A 25,227-nucleotide genomic window follows, 5' to 3' on the forward strand; every position below is an offset into this window, starting at 1 on the left:
GTGGCAGGTAACCTAGAGGTTATATAGTCAAGGTGTGTGTAGAGTGACAGGTAACCTAGAGGTTATATAGTCAAGGTGTGTGTAGAGTGGCAGGTAACCTAGATGTTAGACAGTCAAGGTGTGTGTAGAGTGGCAGGTAACCTAGAGGTTATATAGTCAAGGTGTGTGTAGAGTGGCAGGTAACCTAGAGGTTATATAGTCAAGGTGTGTGTAGAGTGGCAGGTAACCTAGAGGTTATATAGTCAAGGTGTGTGTAGAGTGGCAGGTAACCTAGAGGTTATATAGTCAAGGTGTGTGTAGAGTGGCAGGTAACCTAGATGTTAGACAGTCAAGGTGTGTGCAGAGTGGCAGGTAACCTAGAGGTTATATAGTCAAGGTGTGTGTAGAGTGGCAGGTAACCTAGAGGTTACATAGTCAAGGTGTGTGTAGAGTGGCAGGTAACCTAGATGTTAGACAGTCAAGGTGTGTGTAGAGTGACAGGTAACCTAGAGGTTATATAGTCAAGGTGTGTGTAGAGTGGCAGGTAACCTAGAGGTTATTCAGTCAAGGTGTGTGTAGAGTGACAGGTAACCTAGAGGTTATATAGTCAAGGTGTGTAGAGTGACAGGTAACCTAGAGGTTATATAGTCAAGGTGTGTGTAGAGTGGCAGGTAACCTAGAGGTTATATAGTCAAGGTGTGTGTAGAGTGGCAGGTAACCTAGAGGTTATATAGTCAAGGTGTGTGTAGAGTGGCAGGTAACCTAGAGGTTATATAGTCAAGGTGTGTGTAGAGTGGCAGGTAACCTAGAGGTTATATAGTCAAGGTGTGTGTAGAGTGGCAGGTAACCTAGAGGTTAGACAGTCAAGGTGTGTGTAGAGTGGCAGGTAATAGAGGTTATATAGTCAAGGTGTGTGTAGAGTGACAGGTAACCTAGAGGTTATATAGTCAAGGTGTGTAGAGTGACAGGTAACCTAGAGGTTATATAGTCAAGGTGTGTGTAGAGTGGCAGGTAACCTAGAGGTTATATAGTCAAGGTGTGTGTAGAGTGGCAGGTAACCTAGAGGTTATATAGTCAAGGTGTGTGTAGAGTGGCAGGTAACCTAGATGTTATACAGTCAAGGTGTGTGCAGAGTGGCAGGTAACCTAGAGGTTATATAGTCAAGGTGTGTGTAGAGTGGCAGGTAACCTAGAGGTTACATAGTCAAGGTGTGTGTAGAGTGGCAGGTAACCTAGATGTTAGACAGTCAAGGTGTGTGTAGAGTGACAGGTAACCTAGAGGTTATATAGTCAAGGTGTGTGTAGAGTGGCAGGTAACCTAGAGGTTATTCAGTCAAGGTGTGTGTAGAGTGACAGGTAACCTAGAGGTTATATAGTCAAGGTGTGTAGAGTGACAGGTAACCTAGAGGTTATATAGTCAAGGTGTGTGTAGAGTGGCAGGTAACCTAGAGGTTATATAGTCAAGGTGTGTGTAGAGTGGCAGGTAACCTAGAGGTTATATAGTCAAGGTGTGTGTAGAGTGGCAGGTAACCTAGAGGTTATATAGTCAAGGTGTGTGTAGAGTGGCAGGTAACCTAGAGGTTATATAGTCAAGGTGTGTGTAGAGTGGCAGGTAACCTAGAGGTTAGACAGTCAAGGTGTGTGTAGAGTGGCAGGTAACCTAGAGGTTATATAGTCAAGGTGTGTGTAGAGTGACAGGTAACCTAGAGGTTATTCAGTCAAGGTGTGTGTAGAGTGGCAGGTAACCTAGAGGTTATATAGTCAAGGTGTGTGTAGAGTGGCAGGTAACCTAGAGGTTATACAGTCAAGGTGTGTGTAGAGTGGCAGGTAACCTAGAGGTTATATAGTCAAGGTGTGTGTAGAGTGGCAGGTAACCTAGAGGTTTTATAGTCAAGGTGTGTGTAGAGTGACAGGTAACCTAGAGTTTTATATGGTAGGTGTGTGTAGAGTGGCAGGTAACCTAGAGGTTATATAGTCAAGGTGTGTGCAGAGTGACAGGTAACCTAGAGGTTATATAGTCAAGGTGTGTGTAGAGTGACAGGTAACCTAGAGGTTATATAGTCAAGGTGTGTGTAGAGTGACAGGTAACCTAGAGGTTATACAGTCAAGGTGTGTGCAGAGTGGCAGGTAACCTAGAGGTTATATAGTCAAGGTGTGTGTAGAGTGGCAGGTAACCTAGAGGTTACATAGTCAAGGTGTGTGTAGAGTGGCAGGTAACCTAGATGTTAGACAGTCAAGGTGTGTGTAGAGTGACAGGTAACCTAGAGGTTATATAGTCAAGGTGTGTGTAGAGTGGCAGGTAACCTAGAGGTTATTCAGTCAAGGTGTGTGTAGAGTGACAGGTAACCTAGAGGTTATATAGTCAAGGTGTGTAGAGTGACAGGTAACCTAGAGGTTATATAGTCAAGGTGTGTGTAGAGTGGCAGGTAACCTAGAGGTTATATAGTCAAGGTGTGTGTAGAGTGGCAGGTAACCTAGAGGTTATATAGTCAAGGTGTGTGTAGAGTGGCAGGTAACCTAGAGGTTATATAGTCAAGGTGTGTGTAGAGTGGCAGGTAACCTAGAGGTTATATAGTCAAGGTGTGTGTAGAGTGGCAGGTAACCTAGAGGTTAGACAGTCAAGGTGTGTGTAGAGTGGCAGGTAACCTAGAGGTTATATAGTCAAGGTGTGTGTAGAGTGACAGGTAACCTAGAGGTTATTCAGTCAAGGTGTGTGTAGAGTGGCAGGTAACCTAGAGGTTATATAGTCAAGGTGTGTGTAGAGTGGCAGGTAACCTAGAGGTTATACAGTCAAGGTGTGTGTAGAGTGGCAGGTAACCTAGAGGTTATATAGTCAAGGTGTGTGTAGAGTGGCAGGTAACCTAGAGGTTTTATAGTCAAGGTGTGTGTAGAGTGACAGGTAACCTAGAGTTTTATATGGTAGGTGTGTGTAGAGTGGCAGGTAACCTAGAGGTTATATAGTCAAGGTGTGTGCAGAGTGACAGGTAACCTAGAGGTTATATAGTCAAGGTGTGTGTAGAGTGACAGGTAACCTAGAGGTTATATAGTCAAGGTGTGTGTAGAGTGACAGGTAACCTAGAGGTTATACAGTCAAGGTGTGTGCACCAGTTGAGACATAGCATAACATCTACAGTAAAAATCATTACATTTCATATTAGAAAACGAGGAAGAGAGGTGCAGAGAGATGAAGAGAGATACAGAGAGATGCAGAGAGGTGCAGAGAGATGCAGAGAGATGCAGAGAGATGAAGAGAGAGACAGAGAGATGAAGAGAGATGAAGAGAGATGCAGAGAGGTGCAGAGATATGCAGAGAGATGCAGAGAGAGACAGAGAGGTGCAGAGAGATGCAGAGAGATGAAGAGAGAGACAGAGAGATGAAGAGAGATGAAGAGAGATGAAGAGAGATGCAGAGAGATGCAGAGAGATGAAGAGAGAGACAGAGAGATGAAGAGAGATGAAGAGAGATGCAGAGAGATGAAGAGAGAGACAGAGAGATGCAGAGAGATGAAGAGAGATGAAGAGAGATGAAGAGAGATGCAGAGAGATGAAGAGAGATGAAGAGAGATGAAGAGAGATGAAGAGAGATGCAGAGAGATGAAGAGAGATGAAGAGAGATGCAGAGAGATGAAGAGAGATGAAGAGAGATGAAGAGAGATGAAGAGAGATGAAGAGAGAGATGCAGAGAGAGACAGAGAGATGCAGAGAGATGCAGAGAGATGAAGAGAGATGCAGAGAGAGACAGAGAGATAAATGTAATACCCTGACCTAGTGAGATATACATGGAGGTTTTATATCCTGATCTAGTGAGATATACATGGAGGAGGTTTAATATCCTGACCTAGTGAGATATACATGGAGGTTTTATATCCTGACCTAGTGAGATATACATGGAGGAGGTTTAATATCCTGACCTAGTGAGATATACATGGAGGAGGTTTAATATCCTGACCTAGTGAGATATACATGGTGGAGGTTTAATATCCTGACCTGGTGAGATATACGTGGTGGAGGTTTAATATCCTGACCTAGTGAGATATACATGGAGGTTTAATATCCTGACCTAGTGAGATATACATGGTGGAGGTTTAATATCCTGACCTAGTGAGATATACATGGAGGAGGTTTAATATCCTGACCTAGTGAGATATACATGGTGGAGGTTTAATATCCTGACCTAGTGAGATATACATGGAGGAGGTTTAATATCCTGACCTAGTGAGATATACATGGAGGAGGTTTAATATCCTGACCTAGTGAGATATACATGGAGGAGGTTTAATATCCTGACCTAGTGAGATATACATGGCGGAGGTTTAATATCCTGACCTCGTGAGATATACATGGAGGAGGTTTAATATCCTGACCTAGTGAGATATACATGGTGGAGGTTTAATATCCTGACCTGGTGAGATATACATGGAGGAGGTTTAATATCCTGACCTAGTGAGATATACATGGTGGAGGTTTAATATCCTGACCTGGTGAGATATACATGGAGGAGGTTTAATATCCTGACCTAGTGAGATATACATGGTGGAGGTTTAATATCCTGACCTGGTGAGATATACATGGAGGAGGTTTAATATCCTGACCTAGTGAGATATACATGGTGGAGGTTTAATATCCTGACCTGGTGAGATATACATGGAGGAGGTTTAATATCCTGACCTAGTGAGATATACATGGAGGTTTAATATCCTGACCTAGTGAGATATACATGGAGATTTAATATCCTGACCTAGTGAGATATACATGGAGGAGGTTTAATATCCTGACCTAGTGAGATATACATGGAGGAGGTTTAATATCCTGACCTAGTGAGATATACATGGAGGTTTAATATCCTGACCTAGTGAGATATACATGGAGGAGGTTTAATATCCTGACCTAGTGAGATATACATGGAGGTTTAATATCCTGACCTAGTGAGATATACATGGAGGAGGTTTAATATCCTGACCTAGTGAGATATACATGGAGGTTTAATATCCTGACCTAGTGAGATATACATGGAGGAGGGTTAATATCCTGATCTAGTGAGATATACATGGAGGAGGTTTAATATCCTGACCTAGTGAGATATACATGGAGGTTTAATATCCTGACCTAGTGAGATATACATGGAGGAGGTTTAATATCCTGACCTAGTGAGATATACATGGAGGTTTAATATCCTGACCTAGTGAGATATACATGGAGGAGGTTTAATATCCTGACCTAGTGAGATATACATGGAGGAGGTTTAATATCCTGACCTAGTGAGATATACATGGAGGAGGTTTAATATCCTGACCTAGTGAGATATACATGGAGGAGGTTTAATATCCTGACCTAGTGAGATATACAGGAGGTTTAATATCCTGACCTAGTGAGATATACATGGAGGAGGTTTAATATCCTGACCTAGTGAGATATACATGGAGGTTTAATATCCTGACCTAGTGAGATATACATGGAGGAGGTTTAATACCCTGACCTAGTGAGATATACATAGAGGAGGTTTAATATCCTGACTTAGTGAGATATACATGGAGGAGGTTTAATATCCTGACCTAGTGAGATATACATGGAGATTTAATATCCTGACCTAGTGAGATATACATGGAGGAGGTTTAATATCCTGACCTAGTGAGATATACATGGAGGAGGTTTAATATCCTGACCTAGTGAGATATACATGGAGGAGGTTTAATATCCTGACCTAGTGAGATATACATGGAGGAGGTTTAATATCCTGACCTAGTGAGATATACATGGAGGAGGTTTAATATCCTGACCTAGTGATATATACATGGAGGAGGAATTTTTCATAACTGACACAGGTACAGCAGATCCCCTTATTGTACAGGACCCTTTTGAAATGTGCTTTTAGAGGCCATTCAATACAATACAATACTCATCATTAAATCAAATGCAGTTTAGGTCAAAAGAGACTAATGAAGGAAATAGAGGAAGTAACAGAGCAGGTAGATGGTAACGGAAACTGTACCGTAGAGGCACAAAATAGGTTAGAGGAAAAACAAAAAGAAATGGAGGTACTTATTCAAGAACGATCAAGTGTAATGTATTACAAAAATAAAGCGAATTGGTTGGAAAATGGTGGAATTAATACACAACATTTTTCTTGAATCTTCAAACTTAGAAATGCGACAAAAAAAATAATTGACTGAAACTCATTACAAAAGATGGAGTCATTCACGATTCACCAATTTACACTTTGAAAGAGGAAGCAGAATATTTCAATATGTTTTCTTTTCAGTCTCCTCCATTTCCACTGAATGATGTTAAGGATTTCGTTCTTAATAATAATGTCAAATTAACAGATGTAGAGAAAGACCTGTGTGAAGGACAAACTACAGAGGAGGAACTCATTGAGGCTATAAAATATTTTCAGTCTGTTGAACACCAGGGCTTGATGGTAAAAACACCAGGGCTTGATGGTAAAACACCAGGGCTTGATGGTAAAAACACCAGGGCTTGATGGTAAAAACACCAGGGCTTGATGGTTAAAACACCAGGGCTTGATGGTAAAACACCAGGGCTTGATGGTAAAACACCAGGGCTTGATGGTTAAAACACCAGGGCTTGATGGTAAAACACCAGGGCTTGATGGTAAAACACCAGGGCTTGATGGTAAAACACCAGGGCTTGATGGTAAAAACACCAGGGCTTGATGGTAAAAACACCAGGGCTTGATGGTTAAAACACCAGGGCTTGATGGTAAAACACCAGGGCTTGATGGTAAAACACCAGGGCTTGATGGTTAAAACACCAGGGCTTGATGGTAAAACACCAGGGCTTGATGGTAAAAACACCAGGGCTTGATGGTAAAAACACCAGGGCTTGATGGTAAAACACCAGGGCTTGATGGTAAAAACACCAGGGCTTGATGGTAAAACACCAGGGCTTGATGGTAAAACACCAGGGCTTGATGGTAAAAACACCAGGGCTTGATGGTAAAACACCAGGGCTTGATGGTAAAAACACCAGGGCTTGATGGTAAAACACCAGGGCTTGATGGTAAAACACCAGGGCTTGATGGTAAAAACACCAGGGCTTGATGGTAAAACACCAGGGCTTGATGGTAAAAACACCAGGGCTTGATGGTAAAACACCAGGGCTTGATGGTAAAAACACCAGGTCTTGATGGTAAAAACACCAGGGCTTGATGGTAAAACACCAGGGCTTGATGGTAAAAACACCAGGGCTTGATGGTAAAACACCAGGGCCTGATGGTAAAAACACTAGGGCTTGATGGTAAAACACCAGGGCTTGATGGTAAAAACACCAGGGCTTGATGGTAAAACATCAGGGCTTGATGGTAAAACACCAGGGCTTGATGGTAAAACCCCAGGGCTTGATGGTAAAACCCCAGGGCTTGATGGTATACCAGTAGAGGGATATCAGACCTTTGATGTACTCAGATTCATTATTACCATGTTTTAATTTGAATGATAAAAATTGTAGACTTTCAGGTACTCAACAAGAAGGTCTGATTTCATTACTGCTGGAACAGGACCCAGGTGGTGAATATAAAGATCCAGTCCATTTAAAAAACTGGAGGCCTCTTAACACTTCCAGGTGAAATGCATAGCACATAGAATAAAAAAGGTTTTACCAGATATTGTTCAACCTGATCAGACAGGTTTTTTACATGGACGATAAATTGGAGATAATATACGAATAATATACAATTTAAAACAATTTAACTTTACGAAACATCAAAGACACCAGGCCTGGTCATATCAGATGTTGAAAAGGTGTTTGATAAAGTACGACTAGAACGTAAACTCAGCAAAAAAAGAAATGTCCCTTTTTCAGGACCCTGTCTTTCAAAGATCATTCGTAAATATCAAAATAACTTCACAGATCTTCATTGTAAAGGGTTTAAACACTGTTTCCCATGCTTGTTCAATGAACCATAAACAATTAATGAACATGCACCTGTGGAACAGTCGTTAAGACACTAACAGCTTACAGATGGTAGGCACTTAAGGTCACAGTTATGAAAACTTAGGACACTAAAGAGGCCTTTCTACTGACTCTGAAAAACACCAAAAGATAGATGCCCAGGGTCCCTGCTCATCTGCTTGAACGTGCCTTAAGCATGCTGCAAGGAGGCATGAGGACTGCAGATGTGGCCAGAACAATAAACTGCAATGTCCGTACTGTGAGACGCCTAAGACAGCGCTACGGTGAGACAGGATGGACAGCTGATCGTCCTCGCAGTGGCAAACCACGTGTAACAACACCTGCACAGGATCGGTACATCCAAACATCACATCTACGGGACAGGTACAGGATGGCAACAACAACTGCCCGAGTTACACCAGGAACGCATCCCTCCATCAGTGATCAGACTGTCCGCAATAGGCTGAGAGAGGCTGGACTGAGGGCTTGTAGGCCTGTTGTAAGGCAGGTCCTCACCAGACATCACCGGCAACAATGTTGCCTATGGGCACAAACCCACCGTCGCTGGACCAGACAGGACTGGCAAAAAGTGCTCTTCACTGATGAGTCGCGGTTTTGTCTCACTAGGGGTGATGGTCAGATTCGCGTTTATTGTCGAAGGAATGAGCGTTACACAGAGGCCTGTAATCTGGAGCGGGATCAATTTGGAGGTGAAGGGTCCATGGTCTCGGGCGGTGTGTCAAAGGGTCCATGGTCTGGGGCGGTGTGTCACAGCATCATCGGACTGAGCTTGTTGTCATTGCAGGCAATCTCAACGCTGTGCGTTACAGGGAAGAGATCCTCCTCCCTCATGTGGTACCCTTCCTGCAGGCTCATCTTGGCATGACCCTCCAGCATGACAATGCCACCAGCCATACTGCTCATTCTGTGCGTGATTTCCTGCAAGAGCCCGGATCTCAATCCCATTGAGCACGTCTGGGATCTGTTGGATGGGAGGGTGAGGGCTAGGGCCATTCCCCCCAGAAATGTCCGGGAACTTGCAGGTGCCTTGGTGGAAGAGTGGGGTAACATCTCACAGCAATAACTGGCAAATCTGGCACAGTCCATGAGGAGGAGATGTACTGCAGTACTTAATGCAGCTGGTGGCCACACCAGATACTGACTGTTACTTTTGATTTTGACCCCCCCCCCCCTTTGTTCAGGGACACATTATTCCATTTCTGTTAGTCACATGTCTGTGGAACTTGTTCAGTTTATGTCTCAGTTGTTAAATCTTGTTATTTTCGTACAAATATTTACACATGTTAAGTTTGCTGAAAATAAATGCAGTTGACAGTGAGAGGATGTTTATTTTTTTTTGCTGAATTTATTTCTAAATGCTTAAAGTTATGTACAGCAACCCCAGATGTGAATAATGGTTACTTCTCAGAAAGTATTGAGCTTTTAAGAGGAGAAAAACAAGGCTGTCCATTGTCTCCATATCTATTTATTAAGGCCATTGAAATGTTAGCTATTAAAATTAGATCCGACAATAATATCAAGAGGATAGAAATCCAGGGGATAAAAACAAAAGTGTCCATGTAAAAATAAAATATTAAGATGGGCAAAAGAATACAGACACTGGACAGATGAACTCTGCCTAGATGGCCAGCATCCCGGAGTCGCCTCTTCACTGTTGACGTTGAGACTGGTGTTTGCGGGTTCTATTTAATGAAGCTGCAAGTTGAGCACTTGTGAGGCGTCTGTTTCTCAAACTAGACATTCTAACGTACTTGTCCTCTTGCTCAGTTGTGCACTGGGGCCTCCCACTCCTCTTTCTATTCTGGTTAGAGCCAGTTTGCTCTGTTCTGTGAAGGGAGTAGTACACAGCGTTGTACGAGATCTTCAGTTTCTTGGCAATTTCTCGCATGGAATATCCTTCATTTCTCAGAACAAGAATAGACTGACGAGTTTCAGGAGAAAGTGCTTTGTTTCGGGCCATTTTGAGCCTGTAACCGAACCCACAAATGCTGTTGCTCCAGATACTCAACTAGTCTAAAGAAGGGCAGTTTTATTGCTTCTTTAATCAAGACAACAGTTTTCAGCTGTGCTAACATAATTGAAAAAGGGTTTTCTAATGATCAATTAGCCTTTTAAAATGATAAACTTGGATTAGCTAACAAAACGTGCCATTGGAACACAGGAGTGATGGTTGCTGATAATGGGCTTCTGTACGCCTATGTAGATATTCCATTAAAAATCTGCCGTTTCCAACTACAATAGTAATTTACAACATGAACAATGTCTACACTGTATTTCTGATCAATTTGATGTGATTTTAATGGACAAAAAAAAAACATGATTTTCTTTCAGAAACAAGGACATTTCTAAGTGACCCCAAACTTTTTAAAGGTATTGTAGATCTGAATTTAACGGCTTTTTAGATGTAATTTTTAAGGCAACAAAAAGTGGGAAAAAAACTTCAAGGGGGTGTTGCCTTTCTATAGCACGTCATCTATTGGTCGGGTACTATTGGTCGGGTTATATTGGTCGGGTACTATTGGTCGGGTACTATTGGTCAGGTACTATTGGTCTATACATCTAACATCTATTGGTCGGTACTGCTACGCCCTCCCAATAGACATCTTATTTTTTTGTCCTCACTGTTATTGGTAATTCACTATGTGTTTAGTCCTCACTGTTATTGGTAATTCACTATGTATTTAGTCCTCACTGTTATTGGTAATTCACTATGTGTTTAGTCCTCACTGTTATTGGTAATTCACTATGTATTTAGTCCTCACTGTTATTGGTAATTCACTATGTATTTAGTCCTCGTTGTTATTGGTAATTCACTATGTATTTAGTCCTCACTGTTATTGGTAATTCACTATGTATTTAGTCCTCATTGTTATTGGTAATTCACTATGTATTTAGTCCTCACTGTTATTGGTAATTCACTATGTATTTAGTCCTCATTGTTATTGGTAATTCACTATGTATTTAGTCCTCATTGTTATTGGTAATTCACTATGTATTTAGTCCTCACTGTTATTGGTAATTCACTATGTATTTAGTCCTCACTGTTATTGGTAATTCACTATGTATTTAGTCCTCATTGTTATTGGTAATTTACTATGTATTTAGTCCTCATTGTTATTGGTAATTCACTATGTATTTAGTCCTCATTGTTATTGGTAATTCACTATGTATTTAGTCCTCGTTGTTATTGGTAATTCACTATGTATTTAGTCCTTGTTGTTATTGGTAATTCACTATGTATTTCGTCCTCACTGTTATTGGTAATTCACTATGTATTTAGTCCTCATTGTTATTGGTAATTCACTATGTATTTAGTCCTCATTGTTATTGGTAATTCACTATGTATTTAGTCCTCACTGTTATTGGTAATTCACTATGTATTTAGTCCTCACTGTTATTGGTAATTCACTATGTATTTAGTCCTCATTGTTATTGGTAATTTACTATGTATTTAGTCCTCATTGTTATTGGTAATTCACTATGTATTTAGTCCTCATTGTTATTGGTAATTCACTATGTATTTAGTCCTCGTTGTTATTGGTAATTCACTATGTATTTAGTCCTTGTTGTTATTGGTATTTCACTATGTATTTCGTCCTCACTGTTATTGGTAATTCACTATGTATTTAGTCCCCATTGTTATTGTTAATTCACTATGTATTTAGTCCTCATTGTTATTGGTAATTCACTATGTGTTTAGTCCTCACTGTTATTGGTAATTCACTATGTATTTAGTCCTCACTGTTATTGGTAATTCACTATGTATTTAGTCCTCATTGTTATTGGTAATTCACTATGTATTTAGTCCTCATTGTTATTGGTAATTCACTATGTATTTAGTCCTCACTGTTATTGGTAATTCACTATGTATTTAGTCCTCGTGCCACTATTTCTATCTTTATTTAATGTTTTATCGTTAACTATTCATTGTTGAAAAAGGACCCGTAAGTAAGCATTTCACTGTTTGTCTACACCTGTTATTTAAGAATAATTTTTGAATCGTCTTGAAAACAAAGAAGCACATCCCTACCGACTTTAGGAGAACCACCGAATAATAAAAGTGAATGGAGGGCCGTGAGCAGTGAGATGCCAGATTTACTGAGAGAGAGAGACGGAGACAGAGACAGAGACAGAGACAGAGACAGAGAGAGAGACGAGAGACGAGAGAGAGAGAGAGAGAGAGAGAGAGAGAGAGAGAGAGAGAGAGAGAGAGAGAGAGAGAGAGAGAGAGAGAGAGAGAGAGAGAGAGAGAGAGAGAGAGAGAGAGAGAGAGAGAGAGAGAGAGAGAGAGAGAGGTACAGGCTCAGTGAGCACAGCTTTGCCATTGAGAAGGGTCGACACAGGAAAACGTGGCTCCCTGTAGAGGAAAGGCTGTGCAGCGGAACCTGAGACGGAGCTGCATTTCCTGACAAAATGTCAAAAATATAAAACAATTAGAGTGTCATTTCCCCAAATGTGAAACCCTTATTTAAGGTTTCAAAGACATCTCTGATGAGGATAGGCTACCCGTCCTGTTGGGGGAGGACGCAGAGAGCTGTGGGTTGGCAGCGCACTACATTGCTGCCTGACATAAGTTGAGGGACAGTGTCTGACAGACCAATCAACCTGCACATGTCCTCTACTGTATAATTATTGTTCAATGTATGGTTATTTTGACCCTTGGTTATTGTTGTTACTGTTGTCCCGTTGACAATTTTAATTCTCATTTTTATTTATATTGTAAATATCCAAAATAAGCTTTGGCAATATGTACATTGTTACGTCATGCCAATAAAGCGAATTGAATTGAAAATTGAGAGAGAGACAGAGAGATAGGGAGAGAGAGAGAGAGACAGAGAGAGAGAGAGAGAGAGAGAGAGATAGGGAGACAGAGAGAGAGACAGAGAGAGAGAGAGACAGAGAGAGAGAGAGACAGAGAGAGAGAGCGAGACAGAGAGACAGAGAGTGAGAGAGACAGAGAGAGTGAGACAGAGAGAGGCAAGGGGGCTGTTAGAGCGCGCGCTGAAACACACCAATCAGAGAAACAGACTGCATCAGTCGTGTCTGGGCTCGAGCTGCACTGTTGGTTCTTTACCAGGTGGTGAGATCAGATGATACCGAAAACATAAAAAAAAAATTAAATAACTGAACCGAAACACCGAACAGGCTACCTCTGAGGTTTATGTTGCGGGTAAAGTTTGGATTTTAGACAGCGCACTGAGTGACGCTCCTACCGTCTCTCCCTTCACCGTGTACACAGCAGGTAAAGTCCAGACAGCGCGCTGAGTGACGCTCCTACCGTCTCTCCCTTCACCGTGTACACAGCAGGTAAAGTCCAGACAGCGCGCTGAGTGACGCTCCTACCGTCTCTCCCTTCACCGTGTACACAGCAGGTAAAGTCCAGACAGCGCGCTGAGTGACGCTCCTACCGTCTCTCCCTTCACCGTGTACACAGCAGGTAAAGTCCAGTTAATCTCTACCTTTTTTAAATTCATGTTCTATCGCTTCTCTGTGATGCGTTCTGGCAGAGAGAACAAAAAGATCATCCTACCTCATCTTAAACCGCAACAGTTTGTGTCACGAACTGCAACGCTGCTGGGTTTTTTTCAAGCTCAACAGTTTCCCGTGTGTATCAAGAATGGTCCACCACCCAAAGGACATCCAGACAACTTGACACTACTGTGGGAAGCATTGTAGTCCACATGGGCCAGAAGCCCTGTGGAAGGCTATGGACACCTTGTAGAGTCCATGCTCTGATGAATTGAGGCTGTTCTGAGGGCAAAAGGGGAGGTTGCAACTCAATATTAGGAAGGTGTTCTTAATGTTTTGTACACTCAGCTGTATGGGGTATTATTCAGCTGTATGGGGTATTATTCAGCTGTATGGGGTATTATTCAGCTGTATGTGGTATTATTCAGCTGTATGGGGTATTATTCAGCTGTATGGGGTATTATTCAGCTGTATGGGGTATTATTTAGCTGTATGGGGTATTATTCAGCTGTATGGGGTATTATTCAGCTGTATGGGGTATTATTCAGCTGTATGGGGTATTATTCAGCTGTATGGGGTATTATTCAGCTGTATGGGGTATTATTCAGCTGTATGGGGTATTATTCAGCTGTATGGGGTATTATTCAGCTGTATGGGGTATTATTCAGCTGTATGTGGTATTATTCAGCTGTATGGGGTATTATTCAGCTGTATGGGGTATTATTCAGCTGTATGTGGTATTATTCAGCTGTATGGGGTATTATTCAGCTGTATGGGGTATTATTCAGCTGTATGGGGTATTATTCAGCTGTATGGGGTATTATTCAGCTGTATGGGGTATTATTCAGCTGTATGGGGTATTATTCAGCTGTATGTGGTATTATTCAGCTGTATGGGGTATTATTCAGCTGTATGGGGTATTATTCAGCTGTATGGGGTATTATTCAGCTGTATGGGGTATTATTCAGCTGTATGGGGTATTATTCAGCTGTATGGGGTATTATTCAGCTGTATGGGGTATTATTCAGCTGTATGGGGTATTATTCAGCTGTATGGGGTATTATTCAGCTGTATGTGGTATTATTCAGCTGTATGGGGTATTATTCAGCTGTATGGGGTATTATTCAGCTGTATGGGGTATTATTCAGCTGTATGTGGTATTATTCAGCTGTATGGGGTATTATTCAGCTGTATGGGGTATTATTCAGCTGTATGGGGTATTATTCAGCTGTATGGGGTATTATTCAGCTGTATGGGGTATTATTCAGCTGTATGGGGTATTATTCAGCTGTATGGGGTATTATTCAGCTGTATGGGGTATTATTCAGCTGTATGGGGTATTATTCAGCTGTATGGGGTATTATTCAGCTGTATGGGGTATTATTCAGCTGTATGGGGTATTATTCAGCTGTATGGGGTATTATTCAGCTGTATGGGGTATTATTCAGCTGTATGGGGTATTATTCAGCTGTATGGGGTATTATTCAGCTGTATGGGGTATTATTCAGCTGTATGGGGTATTATTCAGCTGTATGGGGTATTATTCAGCTGTATGGGGTATTATTCAGCTGTATGGGGTATTATTCAGCTGTATGTGGTATTATTCAGCTGTATGGGGTATTATTCAGCTGTATGTGGTATTATTCAGCTGTATGGGGTATTATTCAGCTGTATGGGGTATTATTCAGCTGTATGGGGTATTATTCAGCTGTATGGGGTATTATTCAGCTGTATGGGGTATTATTCAGCTGTATGGGGTATTATTCAGCTGTATGTGGTATTATTCAGCTGTATGGGGTATTATTCAGCTGTATGGGGTATTATTCAGCTGTATGGGGTATTATTCAGCTGTATGGGGTATTATTCAGCTGTATGGGGTATTATTTAGCTGTATGGGGTATTATTCAGCTGTATGGGGTATTATTCAGCTGTATGGGGTATTATTCAGCTGTATGGGGTATTATTCAGCTGTATGGGGTATTATTCAGCTGTATGGGGTATTATTCAGCTGTATGGGGTATTATTTAGCTGTATGGGGTATTATTCAGCTGTATGGGGTATTATTCAGCTGTATGGGGTATTATTCAGCTGTATGGGGTATTATTCAGCTGTATGGGGTATTATTCAGCTGTATGGGGTATTATTCAGCTGTATGGGGTATTATTCAGCTGTATGGGGTATTATTCAGCTGTATGGGGTATTATTCAGCTGTATGTGGTATTATTCAGCTGTATGGGGTATTATTCAGCTGTATGGGGTATTATTCAGCTGTTTGGGGTATTATTCAGCTGTATGTGGTATTATTCAGCTGTATGGGGTATTATTCAGCTGTATGGGGTATTATTCAGCTGTATGGGGTATTATTCAGCTGTATGTGGTATTATTCAGCTGTATGGGGTATTATTCAGCTGTATGGGGTATTATTCAGCTGTATGGGGTATTATTCAGCTGTATGGGGTATTATTCAGCTGTATGGGGTATTATTCAGCTGTATGGGGTATTATTTAGCTGTATGGGGTATTATTCAGCTGTATGGGGTATTATTCAGCTGTATGTGGTATTATTCAGCTGTATGGGGTATTATTCAGCTGTATGGGGTATTATTCAGCTGTATGGGGTATTATTCAGCTGTATGGGGTATTATTCAGCTGTATGGGGTATTATTCAGCTGTATGGGGTATTATTCAGCTGTATGGGGTATTATTCAGCTGTATGGGGTATTATTCAGCTGTATGGGGTATTATTCAGCTGTATGGGGTATTATTCAGCTGTATGGGGTATTATTCAGCTGTATGGGGTATTATTCAGCTGTATGGGGTATTATTCAGCTGTATGGGGTATTATTCAGCTGTATGTGGTATTATTCAGCTGTATGGGGTATTATTCAGCTGTATGTGGTATTATTCAGCTGTATGGGGTATTATTCAGCTGTATGTGGTATTATTCAGCTGTATGGGGTATTATTCAGCTGTATGGGGTATTATTCAGCTGTATGGGGTATTATTCAGCTGTATGGGGTATTATTCAGCTGTATGGGGTATTATTCAGCTGTATGGGGTATTATTCAGCTGTATGTGGTATTATTCAGCTGTATGGGGTATTATTCAGCTGTATGGGGTATTATTCAGCTGTATGGGGTATTATTCAGCTGTATGGGGTATTATTCAGCTGTATGGGGTATTATTTAGCTGTATGGGGTATTATTCAGCTGTATGGGGTATTATTCAGCTGTATGGGGTATTATTCAGCTGTATGTGGTATTATTCAGCTGTATGGGGTATTATTCAGCTGTATGGGGTATTATTCAGCTGTATGGGGTATTATTCAGCTGTATGGGGTATTATTTAGCTGTATGGGGTATTATTCAGCTGTATGGGGTATTATTCAGCTGTATGGGGTATTATTCAGCTGTATGGGGTATTATTCAGCTGTATGGGGTATTATTCAGCTGTATGGGGTATTATTCAGCTGTATGGGGTATTATTCAGCTGTATGGGGTATTATTCAGCTGTATGGGGTATTATTCAGCTGTATGGGGTATTATTCAGCTGTATGGGGTATTATTCAGCTGTTTGGGGTATTATTCAGCTGTATGTGGTATTATTCAGCTGTATGGCGTATTATTCAGCTGTATGGGGTATTATTCAGCTGTATGGGGTATTATTCAGCTGTATGTGGTATTATTCAGCTGTATGGGGTATTATTCAGCTGTATGGGGTATTATTCAGCTGTATGGGGTATTATTCAGCTGTATGGGGTATTATTCAGCTGTATGGGGTATTATTCAGCTGTATGGGGTATTATTCAGCTGTATGGGGTATTATTCAGCTGTATGGGGTATTATTTAGCTGTATGGGGTATTATTCAGCTGTATGGGGTATTATTCAGCTGTATGGGGTATTATTCAGCTGTATGTGGTATTATTCAGCTGTATGGGGTATTATTCAGCTGTATGGGGTATTATTCAGCTGTATGGGGTATTATTCAGCTGTATGGGGTATTATTTAGCTGTATGGGGTATTATTCAGCTGTATGGGGTATTATTCAGCTGTATGGGGTATTATTCAGCTGTATGGGGTATTATTCAGCTGTATGGGGTATTATTCAGCTGTATGGGGTATTATTCAGCTGTATGGGGTATTATTCAGCTGTATGGGGTATTATTCAGCTGTATGGGGTATTATTCAGCTGTATGTGGTATTATTCAGCTGTATGGGGTATTATTCAGCTGTATGGGGTATTATTCAGCTGTATGTGGTATTATTCAGCTGTATGGGGTATTATTCAGCTGTATGGGGTATTATTCAGCTGTATGGGGTATTATTCAGCTGTATGTGGTATTATTCAGCTGTATGGGGTATTATTCAGCTGTATGGGGTATTATTCAGCTGTATGGGGTATTATTCAGCTGTATGGGGTATTATTCAGCTGTATGGGGTATTATTCAGCTGTATGGGGTATTATTCAGCTGTATGTGGTATTATTCAGCTGTATGGGGTATTATTCAGCTGTATGTGGTATTATTCAGCTGTATGGGGTATTATTCAGCTGTATGGGGTATTATTCAGCTGTATGGGGTATTATTCAGCTGTATGGGGTATTATTCAGCTGTATGGGGTATTATTCAGCTGTATGGGGTATTATTCAGCTGTATGGGGTATTATTCAGCTGTATGGGGTATTATTCAGCTGTATGGGGTATTATTCAGCTCTATGGGGTATTATTCAGCTGTATGGGGTATTATTCAGCTGTATGGGGTATTATTCAGCTGTATGGGGTATTATTCAGCTGTATGGGGTATTATTCAGCTGTATGGGGTATTATTCAGCTGTATGGGGTATTATTCAGCTGTATGGGGTATTATTCAGCTGTATGGGGTATTATTCAACTGTATGGGGTATTATTCAGCTGTATGGGGTATTATTCAGCTGTATGGGGTATTATTCAGCTGTATGGGGTATTATTCAGCTGTATGGGGTATTATTTAGCTGTATGGGGTATTATTCAGCTGTATGGGGTATTATTCAGCTGTATGGGGTATTATTCAGCTGTATGGGGTATTATTCAGCTGTATGGGGTATTATTCAGCTGTATGGGGTATTATTCAGCTGTATGGGGTATTATTCAGCTGTATGGGGTATTATTCAGCTGTATGGGGTATTATTCAGCTGTATGGGGTATTATTCAGCTGTATGGGGTATTATTCAGCTGTTTGGGGTATTATTCAGCTGTATGTGGTATTATTCAGCTGTATGGGGTATTATTCAGCTGTATGGGGTATTATTCAGCTGTATGGGGTATTATTCAGCTGTATGTGGTATTATTCAGCTGTATGGGGTATTATTCAGCTGTATGGGGTATTATTCAGCTGTATGGGGTATTATTCAGCTGTATGGGGTATTATTCAGCTGTATGGGGTATTATTCAGCTGTATGGGGTATTATTCAGCTGTATGTGGTATTATTCAGCTGTATGGGGTATTATTCAGCTGTATGTGGTATTATTCAGCTGTATGGGGTATTATTCAGCTGTATGGGGTATTATTCAGCTGTATGGGGTATTATTCAGCTGTATGGGGTATTATTCAGCTGTATGGGGTATTATTCAGCTGTATGGGGTATTATTCAGCTGTATGTGGTATTATTCAGCTGTATGGGGTATTATTCAGCTGTATGGGGTATTATTCAGTTGTATGGGGTATTATTCAGCTGTATGGGGTATTATTCAGCTGTATGGGGTATTATTCAGCTGTATGGGGTATTATTCAGCTGTATGGGGTATTATTCAGCTGTATGTGGTATTATTCAGCTGTATGGGGTATTATTCAGCTGTATGTGGTATTATTCAGCTGTATGGGGTATTATTCAGCTGTATGGGGTATTATTCAGCTGTATGGGGTATTATTCAGCTGTATGGGGTATTATTCAGCTGTATGGGGTATTATTCAGCTGTATGGGGTATTATTCAGCTGTATGGGGTATTATTCAGCTGTATGGGGTATTATTCAGCTGTATGTGGTATTATTCAGCTGTATGGGGTATTATTCAGCTGTATGGGGTATTATTCAGCTGTATGGGGTATTATTCAGCTGTATGGGGTATTATTCAGCTGTATGGGGTATTATTCAGCTGTATGGGGTATTATTTAGCTGTATGGGGTATTATTCAGCTGTATGGGGTATTATTCAGCTGTATGGGGTATTATTCAGCTGTATGTGGTATTATTCAGCTGTATGGGGTATTATTCAGCTGTATGGGGTATTATTCAGCTGTATGGGGTATTATTCAGCTGTATGGGGTATTATTTAGCTGTATGGGGTATTATTCAGCTGTATGGGGTATTATTCAGCTGTATGGGGTATTATTCAGCTGTATGGGGTATTATTCAGCTGTATGGGGTATTATTCAGCTGTATGGGGTATTATTCAGCTGTATGGGGTATTATTCAGCTGTATGGGGTATTATTCAGCTGTATGTGGTATTATTCAGCTGTATGGGGTATTATTCAGCTGTATGGGGTATTATTCAGCTGTTTGGGGTATTATTCAGCTGTATGTGGTATTATTCAGCTGTATGGCGTATTATTCAGCTGTATGGGGTATTATTCAGCTGTATGGGGTATTATTCAGCTGTATGTGGTATTATTCAGCTGTATGGGGTATTATTCAGCTGTATGGGGTATTATTCAGCTGTATGGGGTATTATTCAGCTGTATGGGGTATTATTCAGCTGTATGGGGTATTATTCAGCTGTATGGGGTATTATTCAGCTGTATGGGGTATTATTCAGCTGTATGGGGTATTATTTAGCTGTATGGGGTATTATTCAGCTGTATGGGGTATTATTCAGCTGTATGTGGTATTATTCAGCTGTATGGGGTATTATTCAGCTGTATGGGGTATTATTCAGCTGTATGGGGTATTATTCAGCTGTATGGGGTATTATTTAGCTGTATGGGGTATTATTCAGCTGTATGGGGTATTATTCAGCTGTATGGGGTATTATTCAGCTGTATGGGGTATTATTCAGCTGTATGGGGTATTATTCAGCTGTATGGGGTATTATTCAGCTGTATGGGGTATTATTCAGCTGTATGGGGTATTATTCAGCTGTATGGGGTATTATTCAGCTGTATGGGGTATTATTCAGCTGTATGTGGTATTATTCAGCTGTATGGGGTATTATTCAGCTGTATGGGGTATTATTCAGCTGTTTGGGGTATTATTCAGCTGTATGTGGTATTATTCAGCTGTATGGGGTATTATTCAGCTGTATGGGGTATTATTCAGCTGTATGGGGTATTATTCAGCTGTATGTGGTATTATTCAGCTGTATGGGGTATTATTCAGCTGTATGGGGTATTATTCAGCTGTATGGGGTATTATTCAGCTGTATGGGGTATTATTCAGCTGTATGGGGTATTATTCAGCTGTATGGGGTATTATTTAGCTGTATGTGGTATTATTCAGCTGTATGGGGTATTATTCAGCTGTATGTGGTATTATTCAGCTGTATGGGGTATTATTCAGCTGTATGGGGTATTATTCAGCTGTATGGGGTATTATTCAGCTGTATGGGGTATTATTCAGCTGTATGGGGTATTATTCAGCTGTATGGGGTATTATTCAGCTGTATGGGGTATTATTCAGCTGTATGGGGTATTATTCAGCTGTATGGGGTATTATTCAGCTGTATGTGGTATTATTCAGCTGTATGGGGTATTATTCAGCTGTATGGGGTATTATTCAGCTGTATGGGGTATTATTCAGCTGTATGGGGTATTATTCAGCTGTATGGGGTATTATTCAACTGTATGTGGTATTATTCAGCTGTATGGGGTATTATTCAGCTGTATGGGGTATTATTCAGCTGTATGGGGTATTATTCAGCTGTATGGGGTATTATTCAGCTGTATGGGGTATTATTCAGCTGTATGGGGTATTATTTAGCTGTATGGGGTATTATTCAGCTGTATGGGGTATTATTCAGCTGTATGGGGTATTATTCAGCTGTATGTGGTATTATTCAGCTGTATGGGGTATTATTCAGCTGTATGGGGTATTATTCAGCTGTATGGGGTATTATTCAGCTGTATGGGGTATTATTTAGCTGTATGGGGTATTATTCAGCTGTATGGGGTATTATTCAGCTGTATGGGGTATTATTCAGCTGTATGGGGTATTATTCAGCTGTATGGGGTATTATTCAGCTGTATGGGGTATTATTCAGCTGTATGGGGTATTATTCAGCTGTATGGGGTATTATTCAGCTGTATGGGGTATTATTCAGCTGTATGTGGTATTATTCAGCTGTATGGGGTATTATTCAGCTGTATGGGGTATTATTCAGCTGTTTGGGGTATTATTCAGCTGTATGTGGTATTATTCAGCTGTATGGGGTATTATTCAGCTGTATGGGGTATTATTCAGCTGTATGGGGTATTATTCAGCTGTATGGGGTATTATTCAGCTGTATGGGGTATTATTCAGCTGTATGGGGTATTATTCAGCTGTATGGGGTATTATTCAGCTGTATGGGGTATTATTCAGCTGTATGGGGTATTATTCAGCTGTATGGGGTATTATTTAGCTGTATGGGGTATTATTCAGCTGTATGTGGTATTATTCAGCTGTATGGGGTATTATTCAGCTGTATGGGGTATTATTCAGCTGTATGGGGTATTATTCAGCTGTATGGGGTATTATTCAGCTGTATGGGGTATTATTCAGCTGTATGGGGTATTATTCAGCTGTATGTGGTATTATTCAGCTGTATGGGGTATTATTCATTATTATTCTTTGTGTGTTACAGTGTATCTTTGTGTGTTACAATGTATCTTTGTGTGTTACAATGTGTCTTTGTGTGTTACAATGTATCTTTGTGTGTTACAATGTGTCTTTGTGTGTTACAATGTATCTTTGTGTGTTACAATGTGTCTTTGTGTGTTACAATGTGTCTTTGTGTGTTACAATGTGTCTTTGTGTGTTACAGTGTATCTTTGTGTGTTACAGTGTATCTTTGTGTGTTACAGTGTATCTTTGTGTGTTACAGTGTATCTTTGTGTGTTACAATGTGTCTTTGTGTGTTACAGTGTATCTTTGTGTGTTACAGTGTGTCTTTTTGTGTTACAATGTGTCTTTGTGTGTTACAATGTGTCTTTTTGTGTTACAATGTGTCTTTGTGTGTTACAATGTGTCTTTGTGTGTTACAATGTGTCTTTGTGTGTTACAGTGTATCTTTGTGTGTTACAGTGTATCTTTGTGTGTTACAATGTGTCTTTGTGTGTTACAATGTGTCTTTGTGTGTTACAGTGTATCTTTGTGTGTTACAGTGTATCTTTGTGTGTTACAATGTATCTTTGTGTGTTACAATGTGTCTTTGTGTGTTACAATGTATCTTTGTGTGTTACAATGTGTCTTTGTGTGTTACAATGTGTCTTTGTGTGTTACAATGTGTCTTTGTGTGTTACAGTGTATCTTTGTGTGTTACAATGTATCTTTGTGTGTTACAGTGTATCTTTGTGTGTTACAGTGTATCTTTGTGTGTTACAGTGTATCTTTGTGTGTTACAGTGTATCTTTGTGTGTTACAGTGTATCTTTGTGTGTTACAGTGTATCTTTGTGTGTTACAGTATATCTTTGTGTGTTACAGTGTATCTTTGTGTGTTACAGTGTATCTTTGTGTGTTACAATGTATCTTTGTGTGTTACAATGTGTCTTTGTGTGTTACAATGTATCTTTGTGTGTTACAATGTGTCTTTGTGTGTTACAATGTATCTTTGTGTGTTACAATGTGTCTTTGTGTGTTACAGTGTATCTTTGTGTGTTACAATGTGTCTTTGTGTGTTACAATGTATCTTTGTGTGTTACAGTGTATCTTTGTGTGTTACAATGTATCTTTGTGTGTTACAATGTGTCTTTGTGTGTTACAGTGTATCTTTGTGTGTTACAATGTGTCTTTGTGTGTTACAATGTGTCTTTGTGTGTTACAATGTATCTTTGTGTGTTACAATGTATCTTTGTGTGTTACAATGTGTCTTTGTGTGTTACAGTGTATCTTTGTGTGTTACAATGTATCTTTGTGTGTTACAATGTGTCTTTGTGTGTTACAGTATATCTTTGTGTGTTACAGTGTGTCTTTGTGTGTTACAGTATATCTTTGTGTGTTACAATGTGTCTTTGTGTGTTACAGTATATCTTTGTGTGTTACAGTGTATCTTTGTGTGTTACAGTATATCTTTGTGTGTTACAGTGTATCTTTGTGTGTTACAGTGTATCTTTGTGTGTTACAATGTATCTTTGTGTGTTACAATGTGTCTTTGTGTGTTACAGTGTATCTTTGTGTGTTACAATGTATCTTTGTGTGTTACAATGTATCTTTGTGTGTTACAGTGTATCTTTGTGTGTTACAGTGTGTCTTTGTGTGTTACAGTGTATCTTTGTGTGTTACAATGTATCTTTGTGTGTTACAATGTGTCTTTGTGTGTTACAGTGTATCTTTGTGTGTTACAATGTATCTTTGTGTGTTACAATGTGTCTTTGTGTGTTACAATGTATCTTTGTGTGTTACAATGTGTCTTTGTGTGTTACAATGTATCTTTGTGTGTTACAATGTGTCTTTGTGTGTTACAGTGTATCTTTGTGTGTTACAGTGTGTCTTTGTGTGTTACAGTGTGTCTTTGTGTGTTACAGTGTATCTTTGTGTGTTACAGTGTATCTAGCTAATTTTCCCCCAACGTCGGACACTCTCTAGCGATTAGAGGATTAAATCACCTCGAACTCAACATTTAAATGGACTGGAAAATAACGGTAAGTTTTGCAACTAAAGAAACCTTTCCAGCTAGCTGAAAACTGATTATAATTGCAATTGATGTAAGTTAAGTTAGGTTTAGAGAGATTTCAAAAAAGTAATGTATATACACATTGGGACACGCTGTATATAGTAAAATTTGACTGCGCTACACACCACACGTAATTTAATATACAACTTTTTACCTCTGAAATATAGCTAACGGATTTCAGGCAAGTCATTATTTTTGTTAACCGGAAGGCTAGCCAACTAACGTTAGTCAACTACCTTGTGAACACATTCGATACGAGGTTTGGTGTCTCTTTTTTGAACAAAATTAAACATTAAATCTTGTAATTGAACAAAATAGTAAAGTGGACGATAACTGGGGACCGTATAACGATAATACGGAACGTGTTTTTGTTGCTAAGTCGTTTATCAAAAAGCTGATAGTAGTAGAATTTCCATTGAAATGTCAAACATGCTAATTTCTAACCCGTTAGCTAACATTTTTACGACACCAATAATCACAAAACATTGATGGCTTGATCACAAGATAACACTGTTGAAGGTACTATATTTCTTAAACGATGCTTAATATGCTGATAATACTGGGTGCTACACTATATTTGTTTGTTATAGTGTATATGTGAATGTCATAGTGTATATTTGTGTGTTATAGTGTATATTTGGGTGTTTTTGTGTATATTTGTGTGTCATATCAAATCAAATCAAATTTATTTATAAAGCCCTTCTTACGTCAGCCGATGTCACAAAGTGCTATACAGAAACCCAGCCTAAAACCACAAACAGCAAGCAATACAGGTGTAGAAGCACGGTGGCTAGGAAAAACTCCCTAGAAAGGCAGGAACCTAGGAAGAAACCTAGAGAGGAACCAGGCTCTGAGGGGTGGCTAGTCCTCTTCTGGCTGTGCCGGGTGGAGATTATAACAGAACATGGCCAAGATGTTCAAATGTTCACAAATGACCAGCATTTAATAATAATCACAGTGGTTGTAGAGGGTGCAACAGGTCAGCACCTCAGGAGTAAATGTCAGTTGG

At 40.1% G+C, this 25,227-nt stretch overlaps 1 protein-coding gene across 1 annotated transcript in view; it reads left to right on the forward strand.

Moving 5' to 3' along the window:
• The first annotated feature begins 12,888 nt into the window (after positions 1-12,888).
• Positions 12,889-25,227, forward strand: part of LOC139556900 (caM kinase-like vesicle-associated protein) — a 143,309-nt gene continuing 130,970 nt past the window's right edge. The window contains exons 1-2 of the mRNA XM_071370996.1: positions 12,889-12,987; positions 13,150-13,347. The gene's annotated coding sequence lies outside the window, so the exon portion shown is untranslated. The remainder of the gene's footprint in view (positions 12,988-13,149; positions 13,348-25,227) is intronic.

The sequence above is a fragment of the Salvelinus alpinus genome, chromosome 28 (genome assembly GCF_045679555.1).
Source record: "Salvelinus alpinus chromosome 28, SLU_Salpinus.1, whole genome shotgun sequence".
Taxonomy (NCBI): Eukaryota; Metazoa; Chordata; class Actinopteri; order Salmoniformes; family Salmonidae; genus Salvelinus; species Salvelinus alpinus.